The 19077-nt window shown below is 40.5% G+C and overlaps 1 long non-coding RNA gene across 2 annotated transcripts in view; it reads left to right on the top strand.

The window, feature by feature from the left end:
• LOC130678833 (uncharacterized) overlaps positions 1-7085 on the top strand; it is a 44620-nt gene extending 37535 nt beyond the window's left edge. For both annotated transcript variants that reach the window (XR_005032062.2, XR_005032059.2), the window contains exons 3-4: positions 3018-3083; positions 3191-7085. This is a non-coding gene — a long non-coding RNA (uncharacterized LOC130678833). The remainder of the gene's footprint in view (positions 1-3017; positions 3084-3190) is intronic.
• The last annotated feature ends 11992 nt before the right edge of the window (positions 7086-19077 follow it).

Here is a 19077-nt window from a genome sequence, read left to right as displayed (position 1 = left end):
TGCTGGGTGAGCCATGGTGAAGTCTCAGGCTATCTTATGAGGGGAGGAGAGCAGAGGGCAGCACTACCCTGCCTGCCACTGCTTGTCCCTGTCCCCAAGCCATCACCTCCTCTCCCTCTGCAGTGACATCCTCTGTGCACACATTATCACGTGTTCAAGGTTGACTGGGGAAATCATAGCCATTCGGGGGATTTTATTTGTTCACATAATCTCTGTCCAGTGTGTCTGTTCTGAAATCAGTTTGTCATTTCAAGCAGAGCAAGAAAAGAATATCTTGTCAACATTAACCATTTTTTTGTAATCAAAGAATTTCAAATATACACAAAGGCAGAGCATTTTACTTACTTACCTATCACCTAGATTCAGCAGCTACCATGGTTTTGCTGCATTTGCTTTGTTCTTTTTCCCTCCTTGCTGGAGCATTTTAAGGTACATCTCAGACATGATGTCATTTCATTCCTACAGACTGCAGTGTATGTAAGAGTCCAGACACTTGTTTACATAGCTGTGATACTATCACCACACCTAACATAGTTAACAATACTCCCCATATAATCTGATATCCAGTCCCTAATCATGTTTCCTCAGTTGTCTCCTTTGAACACCTGGCTTATTTGAATCAGATTCCAAAGAAGGTCCTTATGTTACATTTGGTTATGTCTCCAGTCTCTTTACTCTGGAGCAGCTCTTCCCCTCCCGCCTTTTCCATGCCATGTACCTGTGGACTGCCTCACATTTTGGTATTTTTCTGCTTGCTTCCTGGTAGTTCCTCTATCCCTCTTAGTTCCTTCAAATAAAAGTGAGCTCTGGTTCCCTCTTTTGGCAAGAATGCTGTGAGGTGATGGTGTGTGTTTCCTGCTACCTAGCGTTGGAAGGCGCAGTGATCTTGTGGTTCCTCTGTGAGTTATACCCACTCAGATAAACCAGGGGCTTCCATGCTGACAGCCTGACCCTCACAAAGCAGAGTTCCCAGTGGTGCTTTCACTTGCTGTTTTGCACGTTTCCTACCACAGTGTGATTCAGGTATTCCGTAAGGGTTACATATTTACTATGTTGTTGCATTACCTCAAAAGAGAGTTCATAGAAGAAAGATGGGAGGAATGCTGACCCTTTCCTTTTAAATTGCCAATTTTCAGGGTAAAAAATTGGTGCCCTAGGTTCTTCCAGTTTTGTCCAGAGCCACAAGCCTCTGCCTCCTTGCCTGTTTGTCCCTCTCTTTCTTGCTCTGCTCCCCTCATTCACCACACCTAAAATCATCTTGAGCTCATGAGGTTTATATATTTAATGTGCATTTTAGTAGACGGTGTTCGTTATTCCTTTTGATGCTCAGTTATCCCATGTTTGGCAGATGGGGGTTTCTTCATAAATGGGTATCTGTTGTTCCTTGGCACAACTCTCTTGCTTTCTGACCTAACAAGCTGTCCCAAGCTCATTTTGTAAAATACTGCTTTGGCCCTGCAATAAGCTGCTCCTCCAAGGATCCCTATGCTTTTTGGTGGAGAGTGTACTTAAGGGGAGGGGGCTTCACTATCAGCTGTTACTGCTTCCAGGCCTTTTTGTTGGAAAGAGCTAAAAAAGACATGAGTTCAAACTGATATTTCTAAATCATATTTTATGTTAAAGGATTTTTTCCCTTAACTTTGATTTTATTTTTGTATCATTTATCTCACATTGAATCTTGGTTCCTAACAACACTAACATAATATTTGGTTGCGTTATCCTACTTACAAAAACACCAGTGTGATTAAAACTAACAAACTACTGAAAAAAGTTTGGTTTTTTTCTAGACATGTATTTTTTCTAGACAGTGACTGTTTTTGTTGAAATTTTGGGTATCTAGTTGAATTTCATAGTTCACACTTCCACCTAGAATTAGTCCAATTTATTTTGCCATTTTAATGTAAGAGAGCTCCTCAATCAACCTGTACCCTACCTTTGTATGGAACATACTATTGAAAGTATTATTTTAAGATCTGTTGGTTTCATTTAATTAATTAATTAATTGAAGCATTGCTTCCTGAGTATAGGATACAGGAGATGAAAAGATTGCTAGTACATGATCCTAAGCCTCAAAAGATTTCAGATCAAGTATTTTGGGACTTCTCTCTTCTTTTATTTGATCATCATTCTATTTTTTACGTATTTTATCCCATGTTGGTTGTCAAAAGATTGGTAATAAGCCATTGGGAAATGTCCCTTTATCTGCAAGACCAGATTGAAGCAGGACCTGTCTGTGGAGGAAGAGAGGGACATGTCTGAGAGGGAAGAGAGGGTGTCGTAAAATATGCTATAGATGCATTCAACAAATATTAATTGAGCACCTCCTCTTTGCCAGAATGTAACAGTGAGCAACAACAGAGTTCCCTCATGGCATTGACATGCTAGTGTAGAAGTCGATCAAAACCAAGGAACTATAATTACAAGTTCTGTGTGCTTTCATGGAATCAAACAAGAAATTAAGATAGAGTCTTAGACAGGGGCCTTCTTTACAGAGGGAGGGGCAGCTGACATGCCAAGCCACACATAAGGTGAGGGAGAGAGCATCTCAGGCATGGGGAACAGCATGTACAAAGGCTCCAGGGCAGGCGCCAGCCTGGTGTGTTTGAGAACAAACAGAAGGCTCAGCAAGATGGGGGAGCAGGGCAAGGTCATGCAGGACCTTGGGTATTCTTTTGAGGGTTTGGGTTTTATATTAAGTACATCAGGAAACACTGAGGACAGTTAAGCAAGGAAATGGCATTTGATACCCATATGTCATATTCTTTCTGTAGATTGGAGGCTACTCAAATATGTTTTAGCTACAGAGCAGCAACATTGTCCCTTCTGAAGTCAACATGGAGAGAGTTTTCCTCCTTTCTGCAGGACTGTGCTGCTTATGCACATTTAGGTCTTCAGAGGAGGGTTTTCTTTTTCAATAATAATCCCTCGATGTTCAGATAATTACAGTAAGTGTTGTAATGGGATTGTATATTTGGGCTGTGAACAGGAGCATGATATCTGCAAATTCTCTTCTTCAGACCTGCAAAGTCAAGAGACACGTCTCTCTCGAAGATAAGAAAGCTCCTTCCTCAAGATCAGAAAAGGTCTGTATCGCTGCTCTCACACTGACATAAAGTTAATCATGGAACCAGTAGCAATTTTCTGGACAAAAAAGGCACTTTCAGTGTATTTATTTGTGTTTCTGTTGCAGGAGCCTGGAGTGATACCTATGTAGGAAATCCTCAAAAGGAAGGTTGGCGTACCTGGACATCAAGGAGCTTGCTTCTGGGAAGGCTCCTGTCTGATGTGTAGGAGGCAGAATGTCATACTGACTCTTCAGAAGGAGGCCACAGGGGATCAAGAGCAACACACAGTATCTCCTCTTCTACTACAGGGGACACTGTGCAGTCCTTTTCCTAAAAGTGAGAAGTACGAGATTGTTCTGCAAGAGGAAGATTCCAGGGGCTTAGAAGTGCAAAAGTTTACCCCTTGGGAACTCCTTGGAATGTTGACAACTCAGGATCTAAAAGAAAGTTCTGTGTTAATGAGTTACAGAATTCACATGGAAGTAAATGTCACTTTATAATCAGTAATAATCCTGAGTGAGGAGCACTATGCAGGAAGAAATCTTCCATAGAAAGTCAGGCAGGGAAAAGCTTAGGCTAACCGTAAAACTACCAAATCGAGTGAGCCTGAGATAAGTGGCCACAAAATGGCCAAATAAGAGACTTTATGAAATAGCAATCCTGGAGCTATAGTAATTGTAAGGAAATTTTCTCCTCTAAATTACGATACCAAATAGGAAAAATGATCTACAAGTGCCCCATGTGTAGGGAATTTTTCTCTGAAAGAGCAGATCTTTTTATGCATCAGAAAATACACACTGCTGAGAAGCCCCATAAATGTGACAAGTGTGATAAGGGTTTCTTTCATATATCAGAACTTCACATTCATTGGAGAGACCACACAGGAGAGAAGGTCTATAAATGTGATGATTGTGGTAAGGATTTTAGTACTACAACAAAACTTAATAGACATAAGAAAATCCACACAGTGGAGAAGCCCTATAAATGTTATGAGTGTGGCAAAGCCTTCAATTGGAGCTCACATCTTCAGATTCACATGAGAGTTCATACAGGTGAGAAACCCTATGTCTGTAGTGAGTGTGGAAGGGGCTTTAGTAATAGCTCAAACCTTTGCATGCATCAGAGAGTCCACACCGGAGAGAAACCCTTTAAATGTGAAGAGTGTGGGAAGGCCTTCAGGCATACTTCCAGCCTCTGCATGCATCAAAGAGTCCACACAGGAGAGAAACCCTATAAATGTTATGAGTGTGGGAAGGCCTTCAGCCAGAGCTCCAGCCTCTGCATCCATCAGAGAGTGCACACCGGGGAGAAGCCCTATAGATGCTGTGGGTGTGGGAAGGCCTTCAGCCAGAGCTCAAGCCTCTGCATCCACCAGAGAGTGCACACCGGGGAGAAACCTTTTAAATGCGATGAGTGTGGGAAGGCCTTCAGCCAGAGCACCAGCCTCTGCATCCACCAGAGGGTGCACACAAAGGAGAGAAACCATCTCAAAATATCAGTTATATAAAATGTTTGCTAAGAGTTAAAAATCTTAAAACCCATAAGTGCCACTAGGAAGGAAACCCTGTAAATACCTACATTGACCCAAGAAATTTTTACCACAAGCCCCAGCAAAACATTCTTTCAAAGAGGCATACGTAAGGTTGATTTTTTTGATTCAGGCCAAGTGTGTTCCACAACTTGACTTTGAATCTGAAATTCCTCTAAGTGCCCAAGATGGGCGGTGAGGTCCCAGTGCTGAATGTGTGTGTCCTGGGATTCCAGCATGATGCCTCAGTAGTTGAAATACTACACAGGAAACCATGATTGTCACCCAGCCTCCCGAGTCACCTTCTGTCTATGCTTTACCTAAAAGTTACCCCAGGGACTTCCCCTCTGGAAGCTCATGCCTTTCTTTGATTCAAGCATACTGGTTAATGCATTTGAAAATGGATAGCTCCCACTAAGATAGTGTTCTGGTATTTCTGAGGTTACCACTTGGTTGTGCCCCTGCATATCTTTCCATATGTCCCATTATTTCTGAATCCACTTTACCTAATGTCCTCAAAATACCCATAAATATCCACCCCTTCCTAGATGGCATAAGTTCCACTTTAGATTTTAGGTGGCTTGTGATCCCCTTTAGTCAGCCTGTCAGAAAGATCATTGGCAGAAATACTTGTCCTTGAATTTTCTTGAACTTTTTAAAAACTTTTGTGGATTCTGCTAATCACTGTGTCTCTATGTTAGACTTAATTTTCTAGTGGCTACATCACATATTTTTAACTTGAATTTTTTTGGAAATAGCCGAATGTAAATAGCAGGGAAGGAGAAGCAAGCAAAATTAGGACTTTTCTCCATGCAGAACTGCCCTCTTGGGCTCCTTTTGTAACATATAGAACTCCTTATTAGCTAGGGGAGCCCGTGGAAGTGGTAGGTAGGAGGAGTCACTAATAATAGTCGCTGTTTCTGTAATTTTGGGCAATAACATGTAGGAGTCCTTGACACCTGTTCATTGAAGATTATCAACTCCTTTTTAGGCATGAATGTCTATGTTAATCCTTTTTTTTTTCATTCATTCAACAAATATTTATTGAACACCTCCTATGTGCCAGGCACTGTGCTAGGTCCTGGGAATGCCACTGAGTAAGACAGACAAGGGCCCTACTCTCATGGAGTTTACTTCTGATGGAGGAGACAGATGATAAGTAAACAAATAATGTAGTTTGAGATAGTGATTAAGTGCTATGGAGAAAATTAGGGTGATTTCGGGGTGGGGTGGGGTGGGGGTGGGGGCAACATTAGCTAGTGGTCAGGGACGGCCTTTCTGCTGGGTGGTGGTGGAGTGGAGAGCAAAGACGAGAAGCACCAGCTGGCAGAGTAGAGGTGCTGTGGTGGGGCGGCCCTGACGTGCATTTGGAAGAGAGGCAGCCAGGAGCTGGAGTGCAGTGAGCAGCAGGGAGGGGAGAGAGACCGAACTGCTCAGTATCCTGAGATTTAAAGGCCTTTTTTTTTTTTGGGCTAGATTGATACTAAAAACTCATGTGGAGGGACTCAAGGAATGTTTAGAAGACCAAAAGTCCCCAATGACAAGAACAAAAAGCAACTAATTTTTAACATTGTTTCTCTTCTCATTCCTGTTTTTTCATTGATTTCCCACATGTAGTCCTTTTGCTCAGGAAGTCTTTGGGGAAATTAAGGACCTTTGAAGCTCTGAAATGGGTGATCAGGTTAGTGGTGTCTGTCAACTGTCTTAAGAGGCTGGAAAATGAACTACCCAAAATAGTCATTGAAATACTGAAACAAAGCTTGATTTTTCTCTTCATATTTGAATTAATTTCTTCTATTTGACTGGAAGGGGTTTTTGTATAACTAAAACCTCAAGGCATAAAGGGGATTTTAAAGGAGCACATAATTTAGTGGATGGGCCATGAAGCCAGAGATAGGATTGGGTGGGTAAGTTTGTCACTGTTGGGACAATAGACCTCTAACCCAGACCTCTCTGTTAACAAGCCTTTGGGAAGTCACTCCTCAGACATTTCCTCCTCCTCAGAGAGGGGTACCTTCACTATGTGTTAAAGCCCCTTCCAGGCCTGAATTTCTTGACGATTTACTGTAGTGTCTTATCACTCTTTCATGTCACAGTAGTGTGGAGCATTAGAGAAAAGCCTAGACTTTTAGTTGATAGAGAGCCAGTTGAAATATCATTGATAGAATTTTAGTTTTAGGAAAAATTGGTTTGATTTCTAGCTTTATTACTATTAGGTATGTGAACTTGGGCAAATCGCTTAACTTTGAGTCTAGTTTTCTCACAAAATGAGGATATTAGACTAAATGATTTCCAAGTTTCCAGCTAGTCCTAGAGTTCTATATTTCTACATAGTTGAATTATTTTATCATGCTGTTGCTGGGAATATGACTAACACTTTTGAAGCTACTAATTTTATGTCGAGCTTTAAATTCCATAATTGTTATCTTTGGAAAATATTATTTGACCTACAGTATGTCCAAATCAATTTAATAAAATCACTTTATAACAGGGTTCTGTGCTTAACATGAATGGGGGGGTCATCGTGTATGTGTGTTGGGGGGGTTGGTTTGTGCCCTATGCCTAGAGTGACCATATAATTTATTGTCCAGACTGGGCCCTGAGTACAGGAGCTAATGTCAATACTAAATGAGGACAATAGGCCTAATCTGGGGCTATCCCAGCAAACCAGGGTTTGAGAACAGCCTGGCCCAGGGGTCACATCCCAAGAAAGTAACAAATGACTGAATTGTGTCAGAAGTTGCAAGGTATGGCAGACTGGAGAAAGTATGGTCCCTACTTGACTTTAGCTCTTTGTTTCCATGCTGGAATACATGCTAGGGTTCCCATATGTTCTGCTCTTTTAGGAAAAAAACTTAGCAACCTAGATTTTACATAAAATTTATGGATTTTTAAATGTTGGCAATGAATTCATGTTTCCTGAGTGACCCACTTTGTCGTTTGTATTATCTGCCTGGTGCTGATAGACTTTTATTTTACGTTGCAAGCCCTTCTCCAGTCCCTGATGACTGAAGCCCCCTCCTGGTGAGGCAGGACATGCTCTTAGCTGAAGCCATGGTGGTCTGTGTCCCATGCCTCACTCCCAGACTGTGGTTCTGGAATCTGCTAGCTTTGAAGGACAAGGCTGCATTACACTTCCACTGTGGATGTGGAAGCAGTCCAAACTGGCCCTTTTGCTGTGGGAGTGGGGTGGGCAAGAGTGGTCACACAAGGGCTCCAGTGCCACCTAGGGTCACTCTTGCCTGGTGCCTGCTAGGACTTAGGGTGTGAGAGAGGGATGTCAAGGCTGACTTCATAGTTTCTAACTTGGGATCCTGAAGTAAGTTGCAAATTGCATCTTTAAGATGAGAAGAATTCTATCAAATCTGAGAGCCCAGCAACATTCAGATGGGCCTCTATGAGAAGATGTATGCCCAGGCTTGTTGCAGGCCACCTTGAGGAAGCTGCAGAGGGATCTTTGTGTGTTGTGTGAGCTTGGACACAATGGCTTCCAAGGGACCTTCCAATTCATGGTTCTGTTATCCTAAAAAATACAAAATGATTAAGCAGTTTTTCTGTACAACTTGCTGTTATTCTCAGGAATTTAGAAAAAAATAGGTAAATGGAAAGCAAATACTGGAAACATGAAAAAAAAATACTCAGTGATAAAACCAAACCCTTAGGGAAGAGATGAAAAAGAGCCTGATGCCATGCCATGGCAGGAGCCAGGTATACTTAGCATTGGCAAATGAAGGTACACTTGAGGGGTAAGGAGATGAGGAGGAAGGGGAGACAACTCTCACTCTGTGACCCTGTGGAGTTTAACTTCTCTGGACCTCAGATTTCTCATGTGTAAAATGGTTTTGAAAATACCTATCTCGTGATACAGTTGGGAAGCTAAATACAATAAACACATATGAAGTGCCTAGCATTTAGTAATACCACAGAAAAAATAGTAATCCTGGTTGCCTATTAAGGAAGATGAGTCATGTTATTTGGAGTTCCTTCTGCTCTACTGAGCACTACGGTGGGTTTGGGTGCCTGAATTTGGAGGTAGGACCTGGAGAGGGCTAGTGGCTCCACACAAGAGAGAGGAGAACCTGAATGTCCTAGGACAGTCTGGGATGAGAAGTTAAAGACCAACTGGAGAAGGAGTGAAAGGGGCAGGGCGGGGGAGGGGGTGCGGTGACCAGGAAGTAGGATGGTGAGAGGTGCACGCCTTCGTGTGCAAACCCTGATGACCCCAAAATCTGAAGTTTTGGGAGGCTTGCTCTGAGTGGGCTTAACAGAAACTAGTGGAAGGACTGAGTGCCTTGTCCAGGCTGAAATGGGGCAGGACATAGGTGTGGCACATAAGTAGATGTTGGAGCCAGAGGAGGGTGGCCACAAGGTCATAAGTGCCTAGGAATAAGGAGAAGTCTTTGGGAGAGCTTCAGGATTCCAAGGCTGTGTTTACCCAAGTCCCTTCTGGGCAGGGAGGCCCTTGGGTATCTTTGTTACCACTCCTCGAATATGTAGGCAGAATAATTTTAAAATCATAAGTTTAAACATTTATATCATTCCTATGTTATATTTAAAAATAATAAGAACATAAGCAAATCTGAAGATCCCAAAGCCTTGTGCTTATATGTCAGCAAGAACTTGGCATAGTCCTTGATGGAAGGTGACAGTAATACCAAAGTGCTTTTATTCAGATATAAGCATATGCAAATAAAATACATTTTTAGAGTAAAAGCAGGTACAGATTGCTCCCATTGATTTTCAGGTGAATATATACATTTTATAGACTCTGTTTTGTGTGTACCCTGCCAATTATACTTCCTAAAAACTACTGAAAATGGGTTCACTTGGAGCATTTCCATCTTTTGTGTTGGCCCTGACCCAGGTCTTCTATGAATCATGAAATATGGTGAAATGAAATACCGTGAAATGAAAATGCAGGTGAGAACAGCTAGGCATTTCAGGGGGACTGGCAGGAAGTGGGGAGAATTGGCCATATAAGCAGAAACTGCTGGACTGACCCCCAAGTCTGTGTCTTGGTTGCAGAGGAGGCAATTCTTGCTGTAAAACTGAGGTTCCCAGTGCTTGTGTGGGTTGTATTTAGATTCTCAAATAAAGCTATTCATATTACTTGGTGTTGGGTCTTCTGTGTCCCATGTCATTTGCCTGGAGTACAAGCGTAAGACAGTATCTCTTCATTAACATCTAAATCAATCATCTTGAGCCTCCATCCTGTTTGTCCTTGAAATGTTCTTCTTACTCCTGGCCCTCTTCTGTCCCCATGGGCCCTCCTCCTCCTCTTCTGAGATAAACTCAAGCCCCACCAGGGCCTTGTCCAGAGGGTGAGTCTGTCTCTAAAGTCCTGCAGAGTGAAGTGGAGATGTGCATTGGGGTGCCAGCAGGCAGTGTCTCCTGCAGCTGTGGCTGCTGGGGGGCTGTTGAAAACAGGTAGTGTTTGGAGAGAACTGTGAATCTCTATGTATTACACACCAAGACAGCTCACTGACCAAGTAAACATCAGGAAAAGAAAGAAAAATACAAAAAAAGTATCAAATAAAATGAGTAAATTCAAACATAGCATTAATCATAGTAAATGTGAATGGGATATATTTACAGGCATTTTCAAGTTGAATTACAAACTTCACCACAAATATGTGTATGGGTTGATGACAAGAGACCATCTAATGTAAAGAGGTGATAGAAGTTTGCAAATGAAGGACTGAAAAAACATCAGGGAAGTGCTAACAAAAAAGTAGTGGTAGCACTGTCCATTAAAATAGAATGTCAGGTAAACATCCATTTATGAAGGGAGTAATTTTGTCCAGAAGAGAAATAATTACATGCTCTTATTTGGCTAACAACAGCTTACAAAGATAGTTTATGTTTTTAGAAATACAATGAAAACTTAAGTAATTCCTAGTCACAGCAGGAAATACTAATCTGCATCTCTCAGAAATCTGCAAAAAAAAAAACTGGACAAAGGAGGATCTGTTTGATTAGCACCATTAGAAAATTGATCTGTCAGCTGTCTGAACTTTGTGCCAATAAACTTTCTTGGAATATTTACAAAAATTGACCATGTTAGAAAATCTCACTGAATTCCAAAATGTGGAAATTCCACAGGCCACATTCTCTGACTACAATGTAATTAAATCAAAGTTGCTGAGACAAAAAGCCTGTCTACTTGCATTCTCTATAAAATAACAAAGCATCTTCCCCTCCAAATTAACAGCTCCAAGCAAGTACCCACCCTTTAGAGATGGATGCGATGATGACATCATTTAACAGTTTGTTGGATGGGACAAAAATGAGCAAAATTTATCGCCTTAAATTCATTCTATAAATATTAAAAATAAACGAAGCTTTCAAACTAATAAGCAGGGGGCCTTTATTGAGTTTCTGTTATGTCCTTGTTCCTCTCTCCTGTTACTGTACTGAGTCATGTTGAAAATAAGGATAACTTTCTTGGTCATTCAATTTTTGAAAATTTCCATGTGAATCTTAAGAGGTTGTTCAGTAATGCCTTCTTATTTAAAAAAGTGTTTAGATGCTTTTTATCTTTGTTCCAGAAGAGATTATGTAGCACTTAGATCAATGTCAGTGTTCCTCCACACTTGCCCAGAGTAAAGGTAACCTCTGGTTTTAACATCTTGATCATTGGAGCTTTAAAGGTGTACTTTTGAAGGTGTACAACTCCTTGGCATAGCCCCTTGACATGGAGCTTACTAAACCTGTCAACATTCTACTTTTTCCAAGACTATTCAGATTTTCCCCCTCATTTTTATTAATTCAGTTTCCCAGAAAAATCATTCTGGTTTTGGAGATCTCAAAATGTATTTCAGAGATGTACATAACTCTAAATTCTTAGCACTTATTGGCACCTTGATTAATAGTCCTTTCTTATACCTCCCATTGCATATTCTATTTTCCTTTTTTAGACTTAATGGTTATGTCTCTTGTTTTTACTACCCCCCTTCACGTCCTAAAGAACCAGATCCTGGATTTCGTCATTGATTCTACTGGGTATTTTCTGTGTTCTCAGTTATACTCCTTTTATTACCATTGATCATATCCTCTTGCTTTCCTTAGTTTTATTTTGTTATTTTCCTATAACTTTTAGTTGAATGCTTAATTTTATTTCTTGTTTAATAATAAATACATTAAAGCTATAAATTTTCCTGAGGGCAAAACACTTCATTATAACCATCATAATAAAACCAGTAGTTAACACTGTGGTCAGAGCTTCAAACCCTAGCTGCTAGTTTTTGGCTATATCCCATAGGTGTTGAAATGAAATGCCCTCATGGTCACTATTTTCTAAACCGTGTTGTAGCTGCTTTCACCTCTTGGATCCAAGCATTATTTAGAAGAGTTCATTCAATGTTTTCAGTTTTGTTTTACCCCTTTTTCATTAATCACTATAGAGAATCTGGCCTGTACAATTTCTGCTTTAGGAAACACAACTTTTTTTTTAAGTTTTAAAAAACGAGCCTTCTTCCTTGGACAAAGCAAGACCCACCAACGTTGTATGTTTGGGTTCTGGGATACTTTGCCCCTAGAGGAGATGACAGCATATTTTGTTCCAAGCCAGGTGGATTCCCTGAGTGCCAGGAGCTGAGCCCCCATATATTCAGTACTTCAGAGGTAAGAGAGCCCCAGTTGGGGTGGCTGCCACGAACTCAGTGCTGGCCTCTTGGGAATGAGAAAAAGGTCCCCATGTGGGCTTGTTCCAGAGCAGGAAGAAGGGGCCTCCAGTGTTTACACAATTGCAGAGGCTCTTAGAGTTAAGGGCCATGAGGCCAGTAAAGAGCAGAGGACTCTCCCACAGAAGCCAACCCTTGTACGAGCAGGCTTGAGTGGAATTTGATTCCCTTTAGGCAAAGAAATGGGTTTCTAGATCCTTAAAAGTTACAAAGTGATTGATACCTTTAAACTCATTCAGTGTATTTGTATTATATTTACTTGTTTCTACTTGATCTAGCAAAGGTTGGAGGGAATTATTTTTCACTATGATTTTGGTTTGGTTAATTTCTCTGTGTATTTCTAATCCCATGCTGTTCATTGGATAAATGCCCATGATTTAATTTTCAGTTGTACTTTTATGGAGGTAAAATACCAGTCTTCACCCTGTTAAGTGGTGTTTGAGTTCCACATTACTCATGTCTATATTAACACATATGTGTATATCCTGTCTTTTCCCCAAGAAATGATCTCCTATACACGTACCATAGTTTGATTTTCATTCAGCGTGCATTATATGGCCACTTGATGTCAACACATTCAGAGCTCATCTTTCCTTTAGTGACTTGTTTTCCACTGTATGTCATCCATCCTCTGCTGATGGAAATTCCCCCAGGTTTTCTCCTACTATTTTTATGCATAAATCTTTGACTTAAATCTTTTAAATCTTTGTTTTTTTAAGGACACTGGTAAAGCTCAGTTAAAAAACATCTTCTCATTTGGCTAGCTAGTTTTCCTATTATTATTGAATCTTCTCTCCACAGATTTGAAATGCTATTACAAGCCAAATTCTCATATATATTTGGATCTATTTCTATTCCATTCAGATAATTTAAATTACTGTACCTTTATTATTTGTTTTAATATTTGCAAAGCCAGCTCCTCTATTATTCTTCTCTAGATATTGTCATTCTGTTCTACAGTGTTTATTACCTTTAGACTTCAGTGTCATTTTGTCTTATCTGTGTCTTACAAACAACAGGATAATTTTTTTGGATTGGATGTTCATTCTTCCTTTAGATAAAGACAACACATTTTCTCTCTTTTTGGCAGTATATGCCAATTTGTTGGATGAGTAGTGCTATTGTCAGTTGAAAGGAAAACAAAAATGTGGTCATATATTTATTTGGTTCATCACCCTTTCCTTTATAATGTACATAAAATAAGCTTGAAATTCAGTTCCTCGTGTGATGAGAAATCTCATTTTGGGGGATGGGACAATTTTTTTCCAATCTTTTTACTGTGGTATATTTATATTTCTTACACTGCTGGCTCCCACATTCCCACTGTTTCAGAGTTCTCACTCTCACTCTCTGCATTTTGACATTTATGAATTCCACTGCCCTGTGTTTTTTCCCTAAACCTCACAGACTCATGCTGTGTATGTGTCTGTGTGTGTATGAGCCAATTCCCTATAATAAATCTCTTTCTATATATCTCTATATATTCTCTTAGTTCTGTTTCTCTGGGGAACTCTGTCTAATGTCCCTCTAATGTGTTTGGGGCTTGGAGCAAAAGTACAAATGGAGACCCACATCCCATCTGTCTGCATCTTTAAAAGCCATAAATCAAGTTAACACAGTGTTCTAATAAAATATGTTCTAGTCTTCTACTGGAAGTCTGCTCAATTCTAGAGTGCTGTGACTCTTCAGAGTTCCATGCTAATCATGGTGGTCCAGGAGGGTGGACACCCCACCCACAGTCCAAATCTTCTGCACCCCCCACCCCAAGCTGCCCCTCTGTCCAACCTCAGGCTGGGATGTCTATGCCAGCAGCCTGTTCTTAAGAGGGTGCACTGGAAGAAAAGTCTAATGCAGACCCTGCTCGCAGGCCTAGGCTGTTGGAAGGAAACTCTCAGGTTGGGATATTTGGAGCCTGACTCTCCCTTGGTCCCTGAGAGGGTCCGAGTAGGACCTCTCTTGACCAGGTCCTGAGACAGTGCAGACTTGACCTTGTGCCATCGGAGATTTAGTCAGCAAAGGTATCAGGTAAGACCAGTCTGACTGAAATTTCTGCGGCGTGTGAATAAACAAAAATAATATTTACTGAACAGTCATTTTGAGGAAAGAAATGGAAACCAAAGCCCATGAGCTCCAGCCTTTGATCACATGTCTTGGGCATCAGCTCGTTAGTATTTCGGGTCTTTTTTCAGTTTCCCTTGTGTTCAAACTTCATGTTGGCCAAGTTGTTTGACCTTCCCCAGGGTAAGTGGCGGGAAGACATGTGAGTAACTCTTTTCTGCATGTTTCTGTCTCAATGAAAATGCTCATCAAGATCCTCAAGAGATCCTTGACCTGCAAGTTTCCTGGGGAATGTAGATTGTTGCCAACCTCACATGCTTAAAGCAGGGAACCCTTGGCAACTTGAGAGGCCACTGTCGTGAATGGTTTGTGCTCCCGTCAGCGCATTAGTTTCGACCAGCATCTCATCTTTTCTCTTTCTCTCTCACTCTCAGAGAAAATGTACAGAATAGCTTACAAGTCCTCCTGATAATTGCCTCTGAGTAGTGACACAATTTTAATATTCAATTTTAATATGCAGACTGATGGAGCAAAGCAATGACTTGACTAATCTCCATGAGTATGGAGTAACAAAATAAATACTTTGCTTTGGAATCAATTATATTTTATTTGCCTTCATGATTTAGTTTTGAATAATATAATAAATTAGCTTACATTCCTCGGACAAATGTGAGTTGCATAGGTGTTTGGGAAAGGACCCATAATTTGGTGGAAGAAAAAGCCAATCTGGTGACTTTTTTTTCTTTGAGAAGACTTGTAATCTAGAAGTTCCTGATTCACTCGCAGATAGTTGCATATTAATCATATACTAAAGAGTTTATGTTCTCTGTATAGTTTGGGGTATTTTTCAAGACCATAAAATAGTGAGAGTTGCTTGTTTTCTTTCACAAAGCAAGAACCTCTAAGACAAAAAACAGTTTGCCTTTATTAGAGTTGTTATATTTTAAGACAAGACTAAATAAAACCTCTGAGATATATTTTATTAGATGTCAGAGTTGAATGCCAGAGATATTTCAGATAGGGAAGTAAGAGATGTTTAAAAATGACCGTTCTGTGTTACATGGCTTAAGAGATAGAAAATTAAATCCTTGGTTGTTACAGATCCAGCAAGTTGGAATTGGTTCACTTTGGGAAATGGAGCAGTGATGGGCTTGAAGTTAGTGGACCTTCCCCTTCCAGTGGCCAGAATGGGTGAGTCGCAGGCTCACCCAGTCCTCAACCTCCATGCAACTTTCTAAACATTGTTTTCTCACCGGGAACTCAAAAACTGCCATCCTCTACTGGTTCTCTGACTTACTTTAAAAAGAATTGTTTCGTCCATAAATATTTTTTCTGGCTTGCCGCAAATGCTGTGAAAACCACCACTATGGATTACATAAAACTTCACAGCAAGTATTAAAACATTCTCTCTCTACTTTATTCTCTTTTTATCTACTTTTTTGTTGAACTTCATGCCTCAGATCCACATACTTTGTTTCATATATTTAAATTCCTTGTTAATTATTTCCAAGCTTACTAACTATATCTATGCTGGTACTTTAGTTGATCATTCATTGAAAAGATAAAAAGGGTGTAAGTAATGCTAAGAGGACCTTTTTCTGCAAGAGGTAGTATTATATTTTTAAAAAGCATGATGTGATTTCATCAGGCAATTTCTTTGGGATAATGTGAAATGAAAATTTATAGTCTAGTGTATACATCATTAAGTTACAAACCATTACTTCATTTGTGCTGTGGATTGAAAATACAGGTTTCCTTCCAAGGGCTCAGACCATTGCATGTCAATCATGCCACAAGTGACAAAGTTTTAAAACACTCTTAACAACTGTGTGGTGAAGCAGGCCAAGAATTCTCTCTAATAAGGCAGCCTATTGGTAAGACAATTCTTTAGAGCTCTTAAAGTCTCCAGCCTGTGTGTCAACAGATTAACATGATCTCCCCTTCTCTTTTTCCTGTGGGGTCATCAGTGACCATTATTTGACCAAGGAAAGTTCTGTTAAATATATATGAATGCTAAAAAGATTTTTTATATATGGCACAGGAGAGCAGTAGGACAGGCTATAGCCTAGAGACTGAAAAAGCTGATGAACTGAGTGGTTACAAAATTTCTTCTCTGCTGCCTTTTTTCCCCATCAAGGCAATGATATGTGGAACTTATAAACTACCTTTATATTTTAGAAGTAGACATCTCTCCCTTAACATATTTATCATTGTAATGGTCATAGCAATTCAGAGGGAGAAATACGTTCCATCTGTTTGTTGCACAGACACTGGAAAGAGTGTTCAGCAATGTGCAAGTGTGAGATGGCAAACATAGCTGAAAAGCCAGGTGTTGTGAAATCACCACAGGACTGTTGGTCCCATGTCTGGGCGCACACCCACAAGGATTGAGAGCAGGGACTCCAACAGATATCTGTGCACCATGTTCATAGCAGCATTATTCATATTAGCCAAAAGATAGAAACAACCCAAGGGTCCATCCATAGATGAATGGATAAATAAAATGTGGCCTAGCCGTATGATGAAATATTACTCAGCCTTAAAAAGGAGAGAAATTCTGACACATTATACAACATGGATGCACCTTGATGACACTATGCTAAGTGAAATAAACCAGATACAAAAGGACAAATACTGTGTGACTCCACTTACATGAGGGACCTGGAGGAGTCACATTCATAGAGAGTAGATGGTGGGAGCCAGGGCTTGGTGGGGGTTTGGGTGGGGGGGGTTGGGAGTAGGGAGTTAGTTTTTAATGGGAACAGAGCCTCAGTTTGGGAAGATGAAAAAAGTTCTGGAGGTGGATGGTAGTGACAGTTGCATAACCGTGTGAATGTATCGATGCCACTGAGCTGTACACATAAAAACGGTTAACAGTAAATTTTCTGTTATGTGTTTTTAAGCACAATGAGAAAAGTGACAAGCAAATGAAGAGGGCATCTTGGAGGAATATTTAGGATGCAAAATCAGAAAACAAAAGAAAAAATCACAGCAGGAATGGATTTTGAGGGCACTTTGCCTGGGTTTGATCCCAGTCCCCTGTTTACTAGTTGTGTGATTTTGAGCAAGCTGCTTGATCTCTCTGAGTTCAGATTTCTCATCTGTAAAGTGGGAAGAATATTTGTACTTATTGCATATGGTTATTGTAAAGCTGCAAGGAGATAGTGCAGGTTAAGTGCTTATCACAGGACCTTGCCTAAAGGGGACACACAATAAATATTGGCTACCGTCATCATCGGAGGGGTTAACCTGGCCAAGGACTCATTCCAGTAAATAACAGCACCTTCTGCAAAAGGTGTGTCAGTCTGTCTCCAGGGTCAATCATCTCCACTATTAGGTCACACGTGTCATACATCATGTTACTTGTTGAGTTGAAGGCAAAGTGTTAGTGTTTGGAAAGAAATCATTGCAGCTTAAAGATGATCAGAAAATTCATTTAAGAAATTTAAAGGTGTCAGAATATTACTGGTAATGTTAATTACACATATTTATCTACTTAATTATTAATATTAATATTTAACTCTTCCTATAAATGAAATTGAAGGATGGATATATATTGTTTGCAAATAAAAGTGCACTTAAAGAAAGCAACAGCACCAGGTGTCCTTAATCTCAAATCAGTGATCTATCAATCAGAATTACATTCTTCCTCTTGACAAGCAGCCAAGTCACCTGTCACTTCAAGTAGTTGAACTTTCATAGAATGTCTACTTATGTAAAAGCCACCTTGCTAGGAGCTGAAAATGCACAGAATAACAACAGACATGCTCTTTGCTACATATGTTTACTTAGTAGAAGAGAAATACCTCCAAACAAATCAGTATAGCACAATGTCATAAAAACACCTATAGAAGTATGTTCAAGGTACAGCATTCTTGTTTCAGGTTCACAAGGAACAGTATGGAGGGGAGTGGGAATAACCCTACTAGGGCCATGGGGGCCAGGGGAGCTTCCTACAGGAGAACGTTAGGGAGTTTGCCTGACAGGTGCAGAGAGAAAGCACTGCAAGCAGAGGAGATGGTATACATGGTGGTTCTCAAAATTAAGTGTGCTTCAGGGTCACCTGGAGGGGTTGTGACAGAACAGATCACTGACCCCACCCTGCCTTTCTGATTCGGTGAGTGTGGGGTGGGGCCTGAGAATTTTTGTCTCTGTCACGTTTCCCAGTGGATGCCGATTGCTGATGCTGATGCCCTGAGGACCACACTTTGAGAACCCTAGTTCACATGCCGAACAGAAGCATGAAGTCACACGTGTGTTTGGGGAACCGTAAGTAACTCAGCATCGCTGGGATTGGAAGTGTTTGCGAGATGTGTTAGGGTTTGGGAGGGGTCTTAAGTGCCAAAGAGGTGTGGGCAAGGGAAATAAACACATACTTGTGTGCTCTAACAGCAGCAAGCAGTGTGATGATAATATAATGTAATATAATACAATAATAATATAATATAATGTAATGTAATATAATATAATAATATAATATAATATTCAATCCTGATACTCGGGAAGGAGGTGTTTACAGAACCACTTACTGGGGAGCACACAGTAAACTGGTTGGAGGGAGAGAGGTAGGAGGCCAAGGGCCCCAGACCTCATGGTTGATCAGATATAGGTGAGTGACACCTAGATTTTCGACTTTGGAGATAGATACCAGTGATACCAGCGGCCAAGACAGGAAGTGCAGGAGGGGCAAGTTTGTAAATATTCTGTCCAGATTATGGGACCAGGTAAAGCCTCTCCAGCAGGT

Source organism: Manis pentadactyla, chromosome 14 (genome assembly GCF_030020395.1).
Source record: "Manis pentadactyla isolate mManPen7 chromosome 14, mManPen7.hap1, whole genome shotgun sequence".
Taxonomy (NCBI): Eukaryota; Metazoa; Chordata; class Mammalia; order Pholidota; family Manidae; genus Manis; species Manis pentadactyla.
This window is presented reverse-complemented; position numbering and strand designations above follow the sequence as displayed.